At 45.1% G+C, this 23,485-nt stretch overlaps 1 protein-coding gene across 3 annotated transcripts in view; it reads left to right on the top strand.

Moving 5' to 3' along the window:
• LOC115096694 (discoidin domain-containing receptor 2-like) overlaps nt 1-23,485 on the top strand; it is a 262,959-nt gene that overhangs the window by 54,927 nt on the left and 184,547 nt on the right. Inside the window, exon 1 of one of the 3 annotated variants that reach the window (XM_029611692.1) lies at nt 13,466-13,591. The exons of 1 other annotated variant lie outside the window; for it this stretch is intronic. The gene's annotated coding sequence lies outside the window, so the exon portion shown is untranslated. Of the gene's footprint in view, nt 1-13,465; nt 13,592-23,485 lie in introns of those variants that run through there. One more of the 3 variants, XM_029611693.1, reaches the window with a different exon arrangement.

The raw sequence follows: 23,485 nt of genomic DNA on the forward strand, positions 1-23,485 counted from the left end.
ACTGAACTGGAGCCTACAACATGTCAGCCTCTATGTGCAGATCATCAATGGAAAAACAGAAACATTAACATTCTTCATAAAACATTCAATAAAATCAAGAAATATAAAACATCAATCATAATAGTAAAATCATATTCATAAAAAGAATAAATATTTCAAACCAGTTAATGAATAGAATATCCAAAATTTCCCAAACACCAATAAAATATTTCAAAACATCTGATGAATAAAAAATCCAATAATATAACATTTTTTAATTCCCCCCCCCCAAAATTAAATATTTCAAAAGAGCAGAAACATCAAATTACACCCAATAATTAAAACTAATTAGGATTTAAAAATCTCTGCTCTCCATACCTGGGATCTTTTAATTTCCATTCACCCTGAGATCATCGTGGATTGGGGGAGGTAGGGCTGTACAAATTTTATCTTCCCTCTCACACATGTACAATACACATTCATTCTCTTACATACAAAGGCTCCTTCTGCCTCACAGATACGTTGTGTGTGTCTGTCTCAGAGCCTATATGAAACATATAGGCTTTCACAGGCACACAAACATTCACAAACAAACACATAGGCTCCCACAGACACATTTACAGGTGCATAGGCTCTCACACAGAATGTGTTCACATAGACACATAGGCTCACACACAGGCTCTCTCACACACATACACACACATGTGTTCACACAAACACACTCACAGGCTCTCACACAGACACATATATACATACAGGGCCTTCTGTTGTCATCAGGCTGTGGTGGGATGAGCTCCATCATGGCCCAATGGCCTTCCTGCTTGGGACGGGAGAGTGGAAGTTGTATGTGGGCACAAAAAACACAGACCTATCTTTCAGCTGCCAGCAGCCTCTCTTCTTCTTCAGCTCCTGGAGGGTTGAGCTCCGTCTGTGGCATCTCTCCTTCTGCTGCTGCCACTCTTAAAACATATAGGTTGAGGTCTCCAGGGGAGACCTGCTATCAGAATTGTCATTCTCCAAGTGCAACCTTTCAGGTGTGTACAGGTTTGAGGCGCTTGCTTTTCCACATGGCTGACATGCAGGAGTTAGAAACGGTCATGTTCTGACATAACTTGTACCAACACAGTAGAGTTCGCAGTCCTATAGGATGTGTCTCCTGTGGTGTTAGTGCATCTTTGACCTTGTGGATACCGAGACTAAGGCAAGTGTGTTTATAGACTCACAATCATCTCTAAGTATAGCATTAAATAAAATTGGCATATTAAAGTATTTGAAAAGCACAAATTCCAAGCAAAAAACAAACACTTGCCCAGTATCAACTGCAAGTTGTTTTTAAATTCACTACCTAGGGGCAGCCATGGTAGCAAGAGCAGGCACATGAGATCAGATTGGTCCATACAAGCAGCGATGTCACAAGCGATATAAATATACACTGTACGAATCAATCAGATCCCATTATGTGTAAGATAGATGACATGGCTGCTCCATAGGTTCCATTAAAAAAAAATATATGAAAACCATTTAGCAGTAAATGAAGGCACAACTTCCATTCAGGAAAGGAAGACAAGTAAAAAAAAAAAAAAAATGTAACCCCTTGATGGGCATATAAAATGACAGAGGGTCTGATGCCTGTTTAGGAACTGAGCACCAGCCTTTGAAGGATCACATCAACAAAAAAATGGTTAAGTCGATGGTCCAAAGGCAAGGGCAGTATTTCTCAAAGAAAGCAACACTTCTCCCTCTGAGATCCGTCTGACTGCACCCCAATAAATACAAGTCCTTCCACCAGACTCCTCCTTTGACTGACTGCTTCTTCTGATGAACCCATGCCTTGGGATTCAAAAAGCATTTTCAACAATAGAAACTTATTTTCAGGTCCGAGGTTCCAGCTGTCAAAATAAATCTTTGATACACATATGGACTCACAGGTTCAACATAGCAGAGAGTAAGCAACAACAATAATCAAACCACTTCTATTTCTTCCTGTTCCAAGCTACCATCATCTCCTACTTCTTCTTCTCTACCACTGTGACAAAAATAATTAGTCCTTTCTCAAAAGAGAAGATACAGCAGGGTCAGTACTTCCATTAGGCAGTCGCTTAGAGCACCAAAATGTTGGAAACAGCAAAATTCTGTAGCAAAGGAGGAAATACTGCCAAAAAAAAAGTGCACTGTGCTGTAGCCACTGCCAGCGGTAGGAAGGAGCGCTATGCTGGAGCTGCTGATAGGTAAATTGGAAGGAGGGTAGGGGTGAATGACCAAAGGTTTACCTAGGCCCTGAGAAGATATTCAGTACTCACATCATCTCAGACAAGTCTTCCTGCCTTTGGACCATCGACTTAACCATTTTTTTGTTGATGTGAGCCTTCAAAGGCTGGTGCTCAGCTCCTAAACAGGCATCAGACCCTCTGTCATTTTATATGCCCATCAAGGGGTTACATATTTTTTTTTTTTTTTACTTGTCTTCCTTTCCTGAATGGAAGTTGTGCCTTCATTTACTGCTAAATGGTTTTCATATATATTTTTTTAATGGAACCTATGGAGCAGCCATGTCATCTATCTTACACATAATGGGATCTGATTGATTCGTACAGTGTATATTTATATCGCTTGTGACATCGCTGCTTGTATGGACCAATCTGATCTCATGTGCCTGCTCTTGCTACCATGGCTGCCCCTAGGTAGTGAATTTAAAAACAACAACTTGCAGTTGATACTGGGCAAGTGTTTGTTTTTTGCTTGGAATTTGTGCTTTTCAAATATTTTAATATGATGTGGATCTTGCAGCTTTACTCTTTTTTAAAACAGAGTTCACTTGTACTCTAGAAGAAATCTTTTCAGACATACAAAAGACTTCCAACTACATTTTTTAAGCCAAGTCAGCAAAGCAGATTTTTTTTTCTCTTTCTGAACAATGGTTAAGTTGGCACCAGGCTCTCCCCTTCCTGTCCCTCCCTCTGCTCTCCAAAGGATGCTAGTTCTGACTTGGCAGGCTTTACCACCCAGACACAGAGAGGAAATTTAAAAAACTGGTTAGGGTCATGACTCCCAGAGGACACTGACCAGGATTCCCTTTCTAGCAGTCTCTGGAGTCGGTAAACAAACTTGCTGCATTCATGACCCACCCGCAACTGTTCTATTAACAGAACTGGAAAAGCAAGACCCCGCACCAGTATCTGAACTATTGAACTCTGAGACACCATTCCCTTCATCCTAGTACTGTTGGGCCTTGAGTTCTCTGAGACCAACTACCTCGCCAATTCCAGCCCCTGTATTGCTGCCCCCTGAGCTCTCAAACACTCCCCCTCCCAATGCTAGGCTGGGATTAGACCCGCTCTAATCCCAACTCCAGGCCCTGTATTACTGGGTCCTGAGCTTTTTCAGACTGCTGCTCCTCACCTCGAGGCCTCTGCTTATTTGCATTTTTTTTTTTTTAGGGACAATTTCTATTTTTACAGGTCTTGAGAAATTTTAAGTGCAATATCTCTGGCCTTTTTAACCTTAAAGGAGAAATTACTTCTTACCTGGGTAGGGACAGACTGATTCAAATGAAACTCCAAAACCCCCGCAGACATTTGTTAAAACGGCTCATGCTGAACCAGATAACCACAAGAAAAACCTGACTTCAGGGTAAACAGCCGGAAAGAAAAACCACACAACGGCCTAAATGTAAAACTCGCCAAGAAACTCAAAACCAGGTTAAGGTCCAAGAAAAGCACCAATAGCAGCAAGGGAGGACATAAATGCTTAACTCCCTTCAAAAACCATGTTCCACCATTGACTCACTCCCTATAACAAATGAGAGCTTCTACTTACTGTTGCACCCTTCGGTCACAGACAACTGCGACCTTTGCTGCTCACCTCAATTTTCCCAGTAGCTCCGATTCTGGCTAAGATGGCCACCTCTGCCTCTGCATGCCAACCTCCCTGGCGTTCCCGGGATGGCGTGGGCGATGCTGCTCGCCATCTTGAATCTGGTGTGACCTAGGGCAGGTGTGCACGTGCCTTCCTTCTTCTTATGCACGTCATGGCGGGAACCTCAGGGCCGTCCCCTCCGCATGACATCACTGCTTATGTGTATTTAAGCCTACCGGACTTTCCTACCTACGAGTTAGCAAGGATTCCATCTTGCTCAATTCCTTCCTCTGAGATGCTTCGCCTTGCTGTTCCTGCGTTCCAGACTGAGTGACTCAGGTACCCACTCCTCTGGGCCTTGCTGCACTCAGGACTATCCGCTCCTCAGAGAGCCTTATCTGCCTGTCTCACCTTCTCCAGCTAAGTGAGTCCCTCTTGCTTTTTTCTTGGACGACCCTTCACTGTTCCTGCTTCGGGTCTCCGGTGCTGCTACTACATATTCTCTACTGCAATATCACGGAGCGAATACAAGACCTGTTCTACACTACTGCTTCCATCTTGCTGTGTGGATCCTCTGGTTACCCCGCTCTGCAGACCACTACCGGATCCACACTGTCTTATGCCAATTGCCATCATCTATCTCTGGCCTACCCCGCGCTGCGGACCACTACCGGAGCTACTTCGCACAAGGCCTGCTAGAAGCAAGTATTCCCCAGGTTATCCCGCTCTGCGGACCACTACCGGAGAATCCATCCCAGATCTTCCTACTCCAGGACTGAGTTTACCAACCCGCTCCTCGGGTTTCTCTTGCTGTTTAATAAATATTCTCTGTCTCCTGTGTCCATCACTGCTGAGACCCCACCTGTCATGGAGAATCCCCACAGGGATCCTCCCTGAGGATGGAGTCAGCTTTCTCCATGACCCAAGGGCCCATGAATCAAGTTCAAACATAACATTTACACCTTCAGAATGCTAAGTGCCAAGCCTTTTAAACAAGTCTTCCTGTAAAAATTCCAATATCAGTGGAATTTCAACTTGAGAAGACAAGAACCTCAAATGCTCTCCAAACTCTAAAGTAAGCTAGATATGTAGAAAATTTCCTGGCTTGAAGTAAAATTAAATTTATAGCAGAAGAACAACCATGCTTCAGCAACTGAGCCCTCTGAAGTGCCAAACCATAAGACAAAACTGGTCCAGATAGTCATGAGGCTTGGACCCCTGATGCAGTAGAACCTTCCTGAGTGGAAGTCTGAGAATACTGTTAGCCTTTGAAGAATGGCATACCACTGCCTCCAGGACCAATCCAGAGTCTACAGAATCACAGTTTTGGTTCAACTTGCAATCTTCCGAACGAGTCTAGCTATCAGTGGACATGGCAGAAAGGCATACAACACCCCTGATCTGCGGCTAGATCTGAACGAGAGCATCGATACCTAGCACTCTTGGATCACTTCTGTGACTGAAGAACTGTGGTACTCTCGCATTGCCGGAGGTCGTCAGCAAATGCAGATATGGGCAACCGCAGCGCACCACTATAAATTGAAAGGCTCCGCCTGCCAACTCTCCCTCTGGGTTGTCCAAGTCCTGCATGCTGAAGAAGTTGGCCCTTACATTGTCCTTCCTGACAGTGTGGGAGACAGATATGTCCCTGGAGATGTTGTTTTGCCCACACTATGAGCGCATCTACTGCCACAGACACCTGATGGTTTCTTGTTTTGCCACAGCAGCTCGGTGAACCGCAAGCATGCCAGTCTAACTGCTCGTGCTTCCAACCAATTGGTAGTCTGTCACTCTTCAGCTCAGAAGGCTCGCATCTGTCATGAGTACTAACCTGTCTGGTGTCTCCATTTCTGAGAAGATCCATTTACAGCCACCACTGCAATTGGGTGCTCACCTTCAATGGCACGTGGGATCTTATCATGTAGTTCCGTTCCTGCGGATCCCACTGGTAGGGCAATATGTGTTGAAGGGGCTGCAGGTGTGGCCCCACCCAGGAGAAAATATCTAATGTTGTGCCATCGACTCTAGAACGTGTAGAGTAGACCACACTGTCGGGTGAATAGTCCTTCTCAGGGCCCAAAGTTGAGTAATTAACTTCTAAATGTGACTCAGAGAAACATAGAAGTGGCAGAAAAGGACCAAATGATCCATCCAGTCTGCCAAGCAAGCTTATGCTAGTATCTGCTGCACTGAGCAGGTTACCCTCACGCTTATCAGTTTCCCAGACCGTAAAAGTCAAGGCCCTCAGATGCTGTCTGAATCCAATTTTCCCTAACCCCTGCCGTGGAAGCAGAGAGCAATGATGGAGCCCCATCAAAAGTATAGTAAAAGCCGCATCAGCAAGTTACCCCCATGTTTATTTGTTCCCCTACCTGTAAAAGTCAGGGTCCTCGATTGCTGTCTGAATCCAATTCCCCTTTTCCCACTGCTGTTGAAGCAGAGAGCAATGATGGTATTGCATTAGACCTTGATACTGTTATTTGTTAAATGTAGCAACTGCCACACCAGCAAGTTACCCCATGCACTCTTCTTTAATTCCATTCTCTAGCCTTTAGGAATCTATAGTGTTTATCCCATGCCCCTTTGAATTCCTTCACTGTTTTCATCTTCACCACCTTCTCTAGAAGGCATTTACAAAACTCTCCGTGAAGAAATATTTCCTGACATTGGTTCTGAGTCGTCTTCCCTGGAGTTTCATTTCATGTCCTCCTAGTTCTATTGATTTCTTTCCATTGGAAAAGATTTAATGATTGTGCATCATTAAAACATTTCAGGTATCTGAAGGTCTATATCATATCTCCCCTGCACCTCCTCTCTTCCAGGGTATACATATTCATATCCTTCAGCCTCTCCTTATAAGTTTCCATGCTGACCCCTCGCCAATTTGGTCGCTTTTCTTTGGACCACCTCTATCCTGTTTTTATCCTTTTTGAGATACAGGCACCAGTACTGAATGCAGTAGTCCAGGTAAGGCCTCACCAAGGGCATTATAACCTATTTTTTTTTTCCTTACTGGTTATTCTTCTCTCTATGCAGCCCAGTGTTCTTCTGGCTTTAGCTATCGCCTTGTCACATTGCTTTGCAGCCTTCAGATCATCCGTCACTATCACACCAAGGTCCCTCTCCTAGTCTGTGCGCATTAGTCTTTCACCACCCATCACAGACAGCTCTTTTGGGTTGCCGTACCCCAGATGCATGACTCTGCACTTCTTGCCATTGAATCCCAGCTGCCAAATCTTCGACCACTCTTCAAGCTTTCTTAAATCACTTTTTATTCTCTCTACTCTTTCAGGAGTGTCCACTGTGTTGCAGATCTTACTATCATCATCACTGGTAGAAAAACTCTTCCCTGCTCAAAACTGAATTGCACTCTTGTATCTCAGACAGCCATAAACTGCTCTTGGCCAAATTAACCACCCAGCCTAGTTCCTGAAGCAAGGAGATTACTTCAGGAGAAGACAAGCTACTCTCTTCTGCATTCTTGGCTTGAATCGACTAGTCATCCCAATGCATATGTACTAGAACATACTCCTTGCACAGATGACCTTGAAGAAGGTCCTAGGCACAGTAGTCAACCCAAATGGCAGTGAATGAAAAAACTGATACGGACGTCTCCGAACGGCAAAGCATAGGAAATGGTGTTCCTGGAGATGGGAGTATGTAGATATGCTTCCATCAGGATGCGAGACATGAGAAATTCCCCTGATTGCATTTCCATTATTACGGAAGGTAGAGTTTCCATTTGGAAATGAGCCACATTCAAATGTCAAGCCTCAAGCTTCTTGGGTATGATGCTACAATCTTGGCATACCTGAATTTGGGGATTTTTCCCATTCTTCTCTGCAGATCCTCTCAAGGTCTGTCAGGTTGGATGGGGAGCATTGATGCACAGCTATTTTCAGGTCTCTCTAGAGATGTTCGGTCGGGTTTAAGTCCAGGCTCTAGCTGGGCCACTCAAGGACATTCACAGACTTGTCCTGAAGCCACTCCTATATTGTATTGGCTGTGTGCTTAGGGTTGTTATCCTGTTGGAAGGTGAATCATCTCCCAAGTCTGAGTTCCAGATCACTCTGAATAAGGTTTTCATCAAGGATCTCTCTGTACTTTGCTCCATTTATGTAGCCCTCAATCTTGACTAGTTCCCAGTTCCTTCAGCTGAAAAACATCCCCATAACTTGATGCTGCCACCACCATGCTTCACTGAAGGGATGCTATTTGCTAGGTGATGAGCAGTGACTGGTTTCCTCCAGATATGACCTTGGCATTCAGGCCAAAGAGTTCAATCTTGATTTCATCAGACCAGAGAATCTTGTTTCTCAAGCTCTGAGTGACCTTTAAGTGCCCTTTGGCAAACTCCAAGTAGGCTGTCATGTGCATTCTGCTGAGGAGTGGCTTCCATTAGGCCACTCTACCATAAAGGCCTGATTGGTGGAGTGCTGCAGAGAGGGTTGTCCTTCTGGAAGTTTTGCCCATCTCCACAGTGGAACTCGGGAGCTCTGTCAGAATGACCATCGGGTTCTTGATCACCTCCCTGACCAAGGCCCTCCTCCCCCTAATTGTTCCGTTTGGGTGGGCAGCCAGCTCTAGGAAGAGTCTTGGTGGTTCTAAACTTCTTCCATTTAAGAATGATGGAGGCCTCTGTGTTCTTTGGGACCTTCAATGCTGCAGCAATTTTTTTGTACCCTTCCCCAGATCTGACCCTCAACACAATCCTGTCTTGGAGGACTACAGACAATTCCTTCGACTTCATGGCTTTGATTTTGCTCTAAAAGATCAAATCAGGACCAAAAAACACATATAGTAAACAGCGGATTGCTATTCAGCAGGTTGTAAGAATATACACTATTTAACAAATTGTAAGGGTGTCAGCAAGCCGGGAGCTGGTGCAAGACCACCACCTGTAAGGTGGTAGCCCGGACCTCATGACCATTCACCCAAGAGGAGTATAGAAATAGTGTACAAGAATTAACAAAAAATTTTAAATGTTTTTCAAATGCACATAAAATACACCTGTAGGTGAAACACTGAAAAATCAGCATGATAAAAAAGATATACAAAACCTCTGCTCTGTCATACATTGTCAACTGTGGGACCTTATATAGACTGTGTGTGCCTTTCCAAACCTGTCCAATCAATTGAATTTACCACAGGTGGACTCCAAATAAGTTGGAGAAACATCTCAAGGGTGATCAATAGAAACAGGATGCACTTGAACCTAACTCTGTGTGTCATAGCAAAGGGCCTGAATACTTATGTAAATGTGATGTTTATCAGTTTTGCTTTTTTTTTTTTTTTTTTAAATTAATTTGCACACATTTCTACAAACCTGATTTTGCTTTGTCATTAAGGGGTATTGTGTGTAGCTTGAGGAGGGGAAAATGCACATTATCCATTTTAGAATAAGGCTGTAACAAAATGTGGAAAAAGTAAAGGGGTCTGAATTAGGGGTGTGCATTCGTTTTGAACTTATATGTAAAACGCTACTTTTTTTTTTTTTTAACTTAAAAAAGTGATGAGGCGAAAACGATCGGATTTCCAACTTATTCAACATAGCTATGTTGAATACGTTGGAAATCGCGATCGTTGATCCTAAATAAAAATTTAAACCCCTCACCCTCCTTAATCCCCCCCAAGACTTACCAAAACTCCCGGGTGGTCCAGCGGGGAGTCAGGAAGCCATTATTCTATTCCTTTGCGAGGAGCACGTGACGTCCGCGTCACGTCGGAGTGACGCAGCCGTCACGTGGTCCACCGCGGTTCCGCTCCCGGACCCCTCGTTGGACACAAACGGAACTTTTGGCCAGCTTGGGGAGGTCAGGAGGCCCCCCCAAGCTGGCCAAAAGTTCCGTTTGTGTCCAACGAGGGGTCCGGGAGCGGAACCGCGGTGGACCACGTGACGGCCGCGTCACTCCGACGTGCCGCGGACGTCACATGCTCCTCGCAAAGGAATAGAGGAATGGCTTCCTGACTCCCCGCTGGACCGCCAGGGAATTTTGGTAAGTCTTGGGGGGGGGATTAAGGAGGGTGAGGGGTTTAAATTTTTATTTAGGGAACTGGTGCACGTATGGACATAGACTCAACTTATGGAATTCTCCATATGTCCATATTGACCGAAATTGACCCCCCTTTTCGACTTATGGACTTATGAACATAAACTTTTTGTCTGCACATCCCTAGTCTGAATATTTTCTGAATGCACTGTAACTAGTAGGCTTCAATAAAGTACAAAGAGGAAATATTTCCCTCAGAATGAAAAGTTTACGGACAAAGGGTCTTCATATGAAGCTGAAGGGAAGGAAGCTCAAAAGGAATGTAATAAAATGCCTGTTCACTCAAAGGGGCCGAGTGCACTGTATAACCCGCAGTCTGACACGGGTTAAAGAGGCGCTAATCCACCTCCTAATGCAATAGGGGATTAACGATCATCCCACGCGGAGTGAATGAGAGAGCGCTCATCACATGCAAATGCTATTACTCATTCACTCCAAATGCAAAACAATAAATGTGCGTTTCAGACTCACATTTATCGCTCAGCTATTAACGCCTGCCTGGAGCAGGCGTTAATAGCTGAGCGCATTGAAAAAAAGTACAGAAAAGCAGAAAAAAAAAACCGCTTTTCTGTACTTCTTTAAAAGCAAAAGAGAAAAAAAATAACCTCAGGCGGCCGCATTGAAGACCGACGCTGATATGCTCGGCGTCGTTCATAACCGGCAGACCGCCTGTAACCGCGGGTGGTCGTGACCCCCTAATTTGTATTTTGCATGGCGCCCCCCCCTTGCAGGCGCCATGCACACATTAAAGCGGGCGCTGAAAAGTCAGTGCCTGCTTTCCGCATTTCATATTGCATCGGCCCCCAAAGATTGGTAGACACAACAGAATCCCAGAAGATGTTATAGGATCTCAAACATTTGGCAGAATTCAGGCATGTATGGTATAGACACAAAGGGCCCTTAGTGGCAGAGGGACCAGTGATCAAGAAAAACCCATGTCAAAATAGTAGGTATATATATAAATAGGCAGACTGGATAGACCCAAGTGCTATTTTTCCGCTTAGATCCATTTTTCTATCCATTCACAGCCTCTCCTATATCTCAGCTCTAAAACATAGCCTTTTATCTTTGATATGTAATATACTAGAAGAAAGATGCTTCCCTTTCGGGACATCTCGGTGATATTTGGTCTGGCCACAATATTTGGATTTGATCCTGCATGCATAACCCCTGGCAATTCTACTAGTTGTGTCATCTGATACTGTGTGCGTGCTCCTCCACACTACTGCTGGCATACCATTGTCCGGCACCGCATGCCTGCTGCTTTGCATTGTTTCTGGCTGCTCATTATCTGATACTGTGTTTAAGCTCCTTAGTGTGCTCTCTGCTTGATCATTGTCTGACACTTTGAAGCTACTCTTAGGCTCTGGCTGGCTCACATGAAGGAGCTCTGAAGGCAGCAAGATGGGAGGAGTTTCCTTTCTTTCTTCTTATGCTCCTGGAGAATCTATGCCTATTGTGTTGTATGGTAGATTTCCAAAGCTGCAATTGTTGTTTAGGGGCCAGCGGTTCTCAACCAGTGTATCGCCGCGCTTCCCGGTCCCTTGCTGGCCCAGCTGCTCCCCCTAACCCTGCATAATGCAAACTCGTCCTCCGCTGGGCTTGAAGTGCCGATAGCTCAGGCAGAATGTGACAGGAAAGCTGGAAGAAGCACTCTCACGCAGTGGCACTTGCAGCACTGTCTCTTCTTCCCGCCTCCCCCCCCCCCCCATGGCCCGGAAAAGGAAGTAGTGAGCAGCAGCCATGCATGGGCTTGGGAAGATGAGACCATGCTAAGCGGAAATGCGTGCAACATCATCCCGAAGGAGAAGAGGAGCAACGTTAGCCCCGGGGCCGATGGGACTCCTATTTCGAGGTTGCGAGGGTTGGAAGAGAGGAGGCTACTGCTCTCCCTGCCCCATCATGCAAACTCTTCCTCCGCCTGGGCTTGTCATGCTGCCAGCCCAGGCGAATGCAACAGGATTGCTGGAAGAAGCACTCGGTCAGCGGCACTCACGGCACAGTCTTTTCTTCCCACCCCTGCGGCCTGGAAGAGGAAGTGGTGTGCAGCAGCCGCACGCAGGGAGAAGAGACTAGACTCTCGGGCCGATTCAGTAAAGTCCGCGGAGCTCCCGGCGCGCGCACAGGCCACTCTCCTGTACGCGCGATTCAGTATGCTAATTAGGCTCGGCGGTAAAACCAGGTAAAAGGAGGCGCTAGGGACACTAGCGCGTCCCTAGCGCCTCCTTTTGGACCGGAACGGCGGCTGTCAGCGGGTTTGACAGCCGACGCTTAATTTTGCCGGCGTTGGTTCTCGAGCCCGCTGACAGCCACGGGCTCGGAAACCGGACGCCGGCAAAATTGAGCGTCCGGTTTTCGACCCGACAGCCGCGGGCCGACTTCAAATATATATATTTTTTTAACTTTTGGAAAGTTTCGGGACCTCCGACTTAATATCGCCATGATATTAAGTCGGAGGGTGCACAGAAAAGCACTTTCCCGGTGCCCGAAGAAATTAGCGCCTACCTTTGGGTAGGCGCTAATTTCTGAAAGCAAAATGTGTGGCTTGGCTGCACATTTTGTTTTCTGAATCGCGCGGGAATACCTAATAAGGCCATCAACATGCATTTGCATGTTGCGGGCGCTATTAGGTTCGGGGGATTCGACGCGCGTTTTCGGCCCCTTACTGAATAAGGGGTAAGGGAAAACGCGCGTCGGAGCTCACTGTACTGTAAGTTACAAATGCATGCAACACTGGCCCAAAGGAGCAGCACAGCCCAGAGTGAAAAAAGGAGCAATGTTAGCCCCGCGGCCTATGGGATTTTTTTGTCTTGAGGCCATGAGGATTGGAAGTGGAGGAGGCAGTTGTTCTTCAGTAGGGGTAGAGAGAGCAAGCGAGCAAACATGTGTTTGAGACTGTGTGTGTGTGTGTGAGAGAGAGAGACAGAATATATGTAAATGTGTGATTGAGAACCTGTATGTGTAAATGAGAGAGAGCATGTGTGGGTGAGAGAGAACCTGTGTGTAAATGTGTAATTGAGAGCCTATGAAAGTGAGACAGAGCATGTGTATATGTATTTGACTGAAAGGAGAAAGTTGCAAGCAAAACTTATATTTGAATAGGGAACTAGGATGACAAAAGAGGACACCAGAACCAAGAAAGAAACTGATGTTTGTGTGTAACTGCTTTTGAAGTGCTGTTAGGGCCTTCTTTGAAAGAGGGCGCCCTCTAGAGACAAAACCCACCCCAAGACCTGGCCTTGTGAGAATGGCCTCTTTTGTCCCTATAGTTCAGGGACTCTGTTTCCCGAGTCAGAGAGCTGTTGCATGTCTGTGGTTTTGCTAAGTTGTATTCAGGCAGTTTCTGCAAACTTTGGCCTTCCACCAGGGAAAGCACGGGCAGTTTGCCAGTGCAAAAACCCTTGGAGGGGGAGGAAAAAGCTGTTTGGCAACACAGAGGAATCCAAGAGTACATATTTGCCTAGGAAAGAGTTCACTTTACATCTGCTGGGTCAGGGATTGCCATGGAAACGGGAACGGCAGAGGCAGGGGAAATAATTTAGGGCTGTGTGTGTTTGGGTGGAGATATGCAGATTTGAACTCATGGATGTGTGTGGAAAGCTGCAGGAGAATGTGGGAATTTTGTCTTGGCTGCAAAGATGGTGTCAGAAAGTTTCAGATTTTGTTGGCCTCAGCAGTTGTTGAAGAGACTTTGGTGAGCTGTGCAGGTATGGGCCTGTTCTGGTGGCCTGATTCTTTAGTCTGAATAGAACACAGTACCTCTCTTTTTCTCCAGTTATTCTCCTCCACGATGGTGTGTGTGTCTGTTTTTCTATTGTTGTTCATAGTCTGTCTCTCTCTCTCTCTCTCTCCGCCCTACACACTGTGTTACTTCCTCTTCTTGTCCTCACTTCTCCTTTCTCCAGCCTTCATTTCATCTTCCTTTCTGTCTTTTGCATGATGGGTTTTTTTTTCTAGTACTCTTTTTGTCTCTCATTTGCTTCATTGTCTTTTTCTCCATTGATTTCAGATTGTTTTATCAGCATGCCAGCTGGATTCTTTCTAGGCTGTGATATCTTTTTATTGACCCAGTATAAAAACAATGAAATGATGCAGTGGTACAAGAGCGTAGCGCACAGCAGGTCGCTCCCTTAGATGTAAACTGCTAGAGCACTGCCTGCTGAGAACTTTTTCTCTCTTCCCTTATTGTCCTTGTGCTTTTTTCTTCTCCGTTCTGTCACTTTCCTTCCTTTGTATCCTTTCCTATTTCCCCTCTGGACTTGTGGCTGTGTTTTAAGTCTGCTGCTAACCTAGGCTCCCTTTTGAAGGTATTTTATTGCCAAAAGATGTGTAAAATTCTCCAGACTCTCGAGTGTGAAAGTACTTCACTTTTTTCCCCATGTCTAAAATTGCCTAAATGTAAACCGTTGTGATGGTGCACTACTAAACGACGGTATGGAAAAGTTTTTAAATAAAAATAAATAAATAAATGTGCAGTTTGGGGGTTTGTTGTGATGGAGAACACTTCCAGCTCTAGATACCTGACGTTTTCAAACCAAGGAGCCTGCCCGCTTCCAAACTTTTGCAGCAAAGCCCCAAAGCTACTGCTCCACAAGCACAAAGTATTTTTGTAACCACCTAGGACCTGCAGTCTGAATTTCCAGAATGCACAGTTTCTGCAATTTAAGATTAAGTGCAGTTTGTGTGGCAGTTGCCTGTTTTAAGCCGGCTGTTTTTGTTTCATGTGTATCTTGGCATTTCCTAACTCCCATCCTGGGACAGTCCGGATTGGAAACCTCCCCCTGAAAACATGGAGTTAGAGCAGGTCTGAAGCAAGATGCCCTGGGATGGAGGCCGGGAGCTGTGAATGACTTGGTGTAAAATCCTGCTGTAGTGTGCTGTTGGCTGCACTCGTGTGTCTGGCGCTAGTAGTAAAACGTCTAAAGGAGATGGAAGGCGCAGATCTCTGGTAAACGTAATCACTGTTCTAATGACAAAGAGAATCTGTTTTTACTAAGAAGTTGTTATTTTTCTAAGACTGTTATAATGCTGTACTTGGCAGTGGCTAGCCTTAAAAGCATCTTTAAAAGACATCGTCAAACCCTGCGTACGTTGTCCATGGTTTTGGAAGTCAGTGTAGCAATCATGTATGAAATGAACAGTTTTAGGGCAATTTTGAAAGTTTCTGTCTTGCTCACTTCCAGAGGGTCTGGAAGCACATTTCCCAAGGGACACGTCTCCTGGCATTTCCCTTTCAAAATTTAGGGGCTGTCTGCCACCACAGATTCAGAAGGTACCATAGGACTCCGCACCTGCTTTATGTAGCACACATGGGGATTTCAAAGTGAAATCCTGATGTTGCTTGCCAGCCCTGCCTCTTCCCTCCCCCGCAACTCCAGCTCCTGACCTGCTTTTTGGCAAAGGTACTTTTATCCACGGAGGGGAAGAGCAGTCTTCAACTGCTGATTTAATCTGGGTAACTACCCAGCTAAAATCATTTGAAAATTGTCCTCTTTTGGGGCCATTTTCAAACTGCAGGCGTTGGTGCAAAGTCCGTGGGAACATTTTATCTGTGGCCTTTGCATTCGAAAGGCCACAGTACACGTGTACTTTCCCTTTGAAAATTGCTGTGGGTATTTTTTGCACCAGTTTTTAGTGCAGGGCAGAATTTTACTGGGAAATAATGCATGCAGATTTGAACGTCTTAATCTGCATGTGTCATTTTTTAGAACCCATCCAAAATGGACCCTAGGAACTCCCTCCCCAAATTGGCCAAAGGTATGAGTGCTGTGGAACCCTGCGTATAGTTTCAGCAGGATTGAGGGAGGGCGTTTTTTGATAGCCAGTTTACCAGGGTAAATCATTTTGAAAATTGCCCTCTTGAGGGGTAACTTTCATTTTTTTTTCTTCAGAAGGGCAGGACCTGCAAGTTCACTTTCAAAGGGAAATTCCCCACAGAGTTTCTCTCTGAAAATGTGGACCAGTGTGCACTTGGCAGACCCACGGACTTTGCACAGGCTTTAAAACTGGTGCAAATTATGTATATTAAAGTACCTTAAGGGATTTCAGATTAATATCTCAGTGCATATTTTCCCTCTCTGACCTAACCCCATCTCCTTTTTTCCTGTGGGTAAAAGTACAGGTGCTGTACAGCTCTATGGGGAGGGAGGGGGCAGGGTCATGAAGTGTCAGATTGCTGGAGGGGGAGAGCAGGGCTCTGGGAGAGGCTCAGCAGGGTGTTGGAGCAATACCACAGGAACATACTAGTTTTTATTTTACATAATGTTTTGTTAAATTATCAAATCTAGTTGATACTTGTAGATATTTCTCTTTGAAGTGCCTGAAAGGTGGAATATAAATCAAATAAATATTCTTTTAGCTTTTGAAGGTCTTGGTGACTCCTGTTTTCAGATTAAAATTAATTCAGTGTTACATTGTGTATGTGTGCCTTATGCATGGATTGGAGATGGTCTGAGAAGTGATGAGGGGGATGAGATCTAGCCTGTGCTGCTGCTGCTGCTGCTGCTCGCTGTCTTCTGTGGCGCAGGTTACAACGTTCACAAGGAAACAGCAGAAAAAATAGGGGATGCATGAAACTACCTCTCTGTGTCCCCTCCCTTCCTCCCCCCCCCCCCCCAGACAACCCACTAAATGCTTCTGTTTCCTCTCTTAGATGACCTTTGCTCCTTCCCTCCCTCCCAATATATTCCCCTTCTCCCCCTTCCAGTTGCCTGTTACCCTCTCCTCTCCCAAATTGCCCATTCTTTCCAGTTCCACTCCCCTAGCTGCCCTTGTCTTCTCCCTGCTAACTTTACTGTATATGTTTACTAGTCTCAAGCAGAACTCTCTGCATCCAGTTTCCAGTCAGCGCTGCTTACCTCATATTCATGTGGTGCACGCCCCTCCCCCCCCTCTCCGCATCCATTCTATTCCTGGAAAGCCAGTGTTGCTCAGCTTTGGGTGGCTTGGCAGGGGGCTGCATATGATTTCCTTCTTCCAGCCTGATAAACTTCACTTGACTAAGATGGTTAAAGCAATGCTCTCCAATATTTATCCTAGGTCTTAGAAAACTCTCCCGAGCATGCTCATGATCCGTGCAAGCTCTTAAAAAAAAAAAAAAGTTACTTCTTGTGCCTATGACTTGAGCTTCTGCCTATTATTATTCTGAAACGAGGGGGAGGAGGGCTTTGCTACAGACAGGTGCTTACCATAACACATATTCAGACTGATGCAATATCATGCGTGTAAAAAATGTGCATCCAAAGTGCACGCACATTTTTTTTTTTTGAGCGTGCACACATCCACCTCTCCTGGAGACTCGATGTGATATGCAAATGAGCTGCTGTACTAAAAGGGATGCGCAATGGATAACTAGTGCATCCCTAGCGCTCTACATCGGGCACACAGGAGAAGTGGCTGTGCGTCCACGATAGCCTGACATGAGCTCCCTCCCCAGCCCCCGGCAGGGCTGTTCCTGATTGGTCCTTTTCACTGACATGTGACAGTGAATGGATCAATTGGCAGTAAGTGAAGCAGTGAATAAATTAAGTGCCCTGTGTGTACAGGGCACCAAAATGGACGTTCATATCTTATATTTTTATGTTCTTATGCCCTACTGAGCATGTGCAATTGTAGTTATCACCCTGCCCCCCTAGGCATAGTCCCTTAGTCTCTTTTTTTTTTTTTTTTTTTTCCGTGAAGCTATGTGGTCGCGGGAGCCATGCGTGTCATGGTATTCAGCTTTCCTCTCCTCACAGTTTTTGTAAGTGATTTTTTTCTAGAGCTGCAGTGTTTTTCTTTCCCTTACCTTACGGTAGTTTTATTTTCCCTTTTCTTTTCCTTTTTTCCTCTTCTCTCCACTGTCTGCCAACTGCATGGTGGGCCTTAGTTGCTGTGCAGTCTGGCAGTTTGATATCTGTGTCTTCTCTTTGCTCTGTCTGTTTTTTGTACTTTTGTCAGGTGCTGGCAGGACTGATGATCCATATAGGCCTCTGAGCCTGGGGACTCGCCTGAGTTCTCTCTTTTTTTTTTTTTTTAATTTAAATTTTTATTATGGTTCACACACATAACAAAAAAACATTATATATGTTTCCAGAATAAAACAATCATTAACAAAACATGCTTTCCTTGTATACATACTAAATGGAAAAATCATGATTCATGCAGTGCAGTTTGCTATATAAAAAAAACAAACAACAAAACATATAAAATAGAGACGCATAAAGATAAAAGCATATGGCATGCTTCCCCACACAATATTAGGGCGCATATACCAGATATCTATTAACGAGGCATTCTGGAATCATAAGCCAAACCAGATAAGAGCTGTAACCTCCCCCACCCCAATAAACTCCCATCCCCCCTTCTCTTCTCTCTAATATGGACATATAAACATCACTTAGAATGGAAAAGGTTGGAAATGAGACATCACCTACAGTTTGGCATAAACCAAGGGGAGAAATAAAGTAAATGAAGCAAGCACTGCTTTCCATCCATTGACTGTCTCCACAAATCATACGGGGACCACACTCACTCAGATTTGTGCAGGCACTATGTTGAACAGCATATCCTATATTAAGTATACACCCTCTCAAGTCTTGCTTGTGTTTCACAAAGGCGTGGGACCCTTGGCTCCCTCCAGAGCATTGCGATATTACATCTAGCTGCTACGCAAATATGCCGAGCTAACAACCGCTCATGCTTGCTTCCTTGTGAAATGGGGACATTAAGTAATGGAGGTTTGGGAAGAAGAACAACTGGAAATTGAAGTATGCTCTCTCTCCACTAAGCTTTAATACGGGGATATTCCCACCATAAATGGATGAAGGAGCCCAATCCCTTGCAACCCTTCCAACATCTTTCGCACTATACTACAAGCATTCATTCTCTCCAAAATTGATTATTGCAATGCTCTTCTCCTAGGTTTACCCAAAAGCACACTCCAACCACTCCAATTACTCCAAAATGCTGCTGCACGCATCCTCACTAACACACACAGAAATGATCACATCACCCCTGTGTTAAAACACTTTCCCTGGCTACCTGTCGCAGAAAGAATAACATACAAAACCCTCACTCTTATCCACAAAGCACTCCATAACCAAAACATGCACTGGTTCTCTGAGCACCTTACCTTTCACAGCTCAAACAGACCCATTTGGCAGCAACATAGAGCAACACTTCCCATCCCTTCCCCTAAGCAGTATAAACTCGGCTCCACTAGAGCCCGGGCATTATCTGTGGCAGGACCCGTCCTGGGGTACAAACTTCCCTCCTTCCTGCATCAGGAACCCTGTTACAAAAAATTTAAGCAGAACCTGAAAACTTCCCTCTTTACACAAGCTTACTCATAAGTGCCTTCCTCCCCTTTTAATACTATGCTATCCTGCCTTATATATTTGAATACTAATTTATTTCAACTTACATGACATTCTGTCTTATTTAATCTTATGTTTTTTAATCACTGATTGATCCCACACTTATTGTACATGTTCTGTTTTAATTCTGCAATACGCCCTAGTTGACTAGCCCCATACTTTTCTTCCTCTCTTGTTCCTCTTTTATTGATTGTTCATTGTTCTCTGTAAAGCTCGTTAGCTGCATTTTTTGTTTACTGTGAACCGATGAGATGTTCCCAACGTTCATCGGTATATAAAAGTTTATAAATAAATAAATAAATAACATAGATCTGCATGAGAAGAAATCATCTTATGAAGACAAGTTGGTGTCAAATACCAATGGTACAAATCTTTATAACCATTTTCAATCATATTTACAGAGATAAGACACTTACCCATGGCTTGGAAAATAGCTAACCACTGTTCTATAGAAAATTCACTTCCCAAATCAAGCTCCCAAGATTTGACAAAAGAAGGTTTAAATGGTAAATCACAATTTAAAAACAGAGTTTTGAGAGGCCCTGCCTTGCTTCATGTACCATCGGTGCTAATGAGTGCTAGTGAGGCTATCGTCAGCCATAGCCGCTGGCAAGGGATGTCATCGAGCTTGCATCATTGACTCCCTCTGATGTTTAAGTGAGCCGAGGGGATTCGTCGATGGTGCTGGCAATCATCAGTTCCTTTGGGCACACATGTTGGGGGTGCAGAGCCTCTGCCTGCAGGAGCCCCTGGCATCCTTGGTACCACTGGTCCATTGATGCCTTCGGACCCCAGGGTCTCTATCGGTGCCGTTGGGCGATCGATGTCTGCGGGTGCCTGTGGCGCTGGGGATGGTGCTATATACCGTTGAACTGATCAAGACATGGTCAAGGTGCTGTTGACGCCCTGGGTGTAGCATTGTTTGGTGCCATTGATGTAATCCATTGGTGAGTGCGAGAGTGCTATGGGCCATATTGGCGCTGTCACTATGGTGGGCACCAGTTGGCGAAGTCAGATGCTGCTGGTCACGACTGCAGAGCACCAGGGGCACTGTTGGTCACCATGGACTTTGCTGCTGCTGTTCCATGAGGGGAACATTGGTGAGCCATTCCCAATGCAATTTCAAGGGCTGTGTCCAGCCTCTTGGAGCGTTATGAGTACTATGCATGGTTGGGTACAGCAGGCATCTACTCCAAGCGCCTCAGGTGCTGGAAGGCGGCATTCTCCCTGTCTGTGCAGTAAACAGCCATGCAAGGATTCTGCCGTCGTTGCGTCAAGGTATCAGCCTCCTCGTCTGTTCTGTACCTGACGAGGAAGGTGCCATCACACAATCTGTGATTGCTTTTTGGCAGCGCGTTGCCACCGACTCTTAACAGGTGCTCAGTCCTTGCTGTGCTGTGGGATTCTACCCACAAGCACATCAAGTGGGTTCGTAGGTGTGCCGCAATCTATAGGATGGGATACCACTGTATGAATACTAGTCAGCGTGCTTTTACAGTGGAGGACACTATTCTTCCAGTTGCCCTCTACTGTATGGGGGTGTGTGTGTGTGTTTCCTTCGTGGAGAGCACAAAAGGTTGTGTGCCGCAGCCATAGGACTGACCTAAGACTGCATCCCTGGTCGAACTACTATGAGAGGGGATACCAAGAGGGTAGTGTTGGGAGTCTTCTTCCTCAGAAGAGGAATATGTCTTTCAATCCCTCCCATGTTAGAAATCCCCTTTCTGGGGTAGTCCCTGAGGTTCCGTTGCTTGCAGGTTTATCGCCGAACTGGAGCCTCAATTATTTTGAATCAGTACATCTCCTTGTGGGCCAAGACAAGTATTAAAGCTTATTGGAGAGAGAGCATACTTCAATTTCCAGTTGTTCTTCTTGCCAAACCTCCATTACTTAATGTCCCCATTTCACAAGGAAGCAAGCATGAGCGGTTGTTAGCTCGGCATATTTGTGTAGCAGCTAGATGCAATACAGCAATGCTCTGGAGGAAGTCAAGGGTCCCACGCCTTTGTGAAACCAAGCAAGACTTGAGAGGATGTATATTTAATATAGGATATGCTGTTCAACATAGTGCCTGCACAAATTTGAGTGATTGTGGTCCCCGTATGATTTGTGGAGACAGTCAATGGATGGAAAGCAGTGCTTGCTTCATTTACTTTATTTCTCCCCTTGGTTTATGCCAAACTGTAGGTGATGACAGGGGACAGCAGCGGCGGTCATTGGACCATTTTTGCTGGAGTCCCTCTGTTGATTACCATGATGGCGTATCCCATCTGAGGGTGCCTGCAAGTAGTAGATTGGTCGCTTCTGAACCTCTGAGATCAGTGACTGTAACTCAATTCTGTGTACTCACTGACCAAGTGAGTGCCTAAATGAATATGAAGCATTTTTGTAGCAGTGGATGAAAGGTGCCCAGGCTGGTCAAAAGTCAGGGAAACTATTGTATGAATTTATCAAAGTTCCTGAGAATTAAATCATCTTGTTCCCACAAGGGAGAAGCCCAGGAGAGAGCAGGACTGTCCAACATGGAGAAGATATACATAATCTTGACATGGTCAGAAAAAAAAGAGCTGGCTGTAACTCAAATTGCATCTTGCAAACATTGAGGAACCCTCTGCACCTCTTAGGAGCACCACTATACCTCGGAGGTAGTGGGAGTGGATAGATGCTGGTGCAGGGTTTCGCCAGAGCTGGAACTGGGACTGAAGCCTGGTGTTGGGCTTTAATCATATCTAAGCACTGGGTCAGTCAATAGTAACCCATTTCCTTGATCAAGTTACTTCTGGGTTGCTGCATGAACCAGTTCCGGAGACTATTTAATTCAGTCTTTTGCTCCTGCTTCTGAGTGGCCAAGGCAGTGATGGCCTCAGCAATCTGTTGCGAGCAACGTTAACGTGAGCCCCACTTGCCGTGGTACAATTGACACAACCCCATGGGCTGGCCCTAAGGTTTGCGCCGACTAAGGGCGAGTGAGTCTTAGCACAGGCCAGGCTATGACAGAATCCAGGAGGCTATGGCAGAAGGCTTGATGGAGGCAAGGCTGTGACTAAAGACAAAGCTGAAGCTGAAGATTTGATGGCAGCAAGTGGCTGAAGACAAAGCTGAAGGCTTGGAGCGGAGCAGAGTTGAAGACTGGAGCAGCACCAAGCTAACGACAAGGAACCAGGTTGAAGACCAGGAACCCACGACCTTCTTGCTGAGGCAATGCTGTGTTTCACGGCTGGGATTTAAATACTCGGCTGTGTGATGTCATTATATGTCAAGATATGTGCAACTTAACACAAACAACTACAGATGATGATGCTTCTATGAGGAAAGACTAAAGAGGTTAGGACTTTTCAGCTTGGAGAAGAGATGGCTGAGGGGGGGATATGATAGAGATGTTTAAAATTATGAGAGGTCTAGAACGGGTAGATGTGAATCGGTTATTTACTCTTTCGGATAGTAGAAAGACTAGGGGGCACTCCATGAAGTTAGCATGGGGCACATTTAAAACTAATCGGAGAAAGTTTGTTTTCACTCAACGCACAATTAAACTCTGGAATTTGTTGCCAGAGGATGTGGTTAGTGCAGTTAGTGTAGCTGTGTTTAAAAAAGGATTGGATAGGTTCTTGGAGGAGAAGTCCATTAACTGCTATTAATTTCACTTAGAGAATAGCCACTGCCATTAGCAATGGTAACATGGAATAGACTTTAGCTTTTGGGTACTTGCCAGGTTCTTATGGCCTGGATTGGCCACTGTTGGAAACAGGATGCTGGGCTTGATGGACCCTTGGTCTGACCCAGTATTGCATTTTCTTATGTTCTTATGTTCTATTTGCACATTCACGCTCATGCATACTCACAATAGCATGCTATCTGTCTAATATTGCACAATCACTTTGTCCTCATAAAACTTCAAATGCTGAGTCACATCTGTTAGGTGAGATACAAAACACTCTAAGTCATACTTATACTCATTCAAGTATACAATGTTTCACTTCTTACTATGTTAAACAATAGATCACTAAGGACTGTGTATAACAATATATAACAATGTGTAAATCTAAACATTAATTGCTGTCTCAAAATAACTGCCAAATGTTAACATTGATGATTTGTATTCCAAATAAGAGATGCTCATTCCCAAATTGATGATATCTGTCCCAAGCTGCTGATGTGCGCTAATCCTCTGGACAGACCAGCTTTCGCCATTGCCCCCAGACCATGTCCATCGCAGACCCCCATGAGGTCTGCATTCTCTGCTCA

This window comes from Rhinatrema bivittatum, chromosome 8, assembly GCF_901001135.1.
Source record: "Rhinatrema bivittatum chromosome 8, aRhiBiv1.1, whole genome shotgun sequence".
Classification (NCBI taxonomy): domain Eukaryota; kingdom Metazoa; phylum Chordata; class Amphibia; order Gymnophiona; family Rhinatrematidae; genus Rhinatrema; species Rhinatrema bivittatum.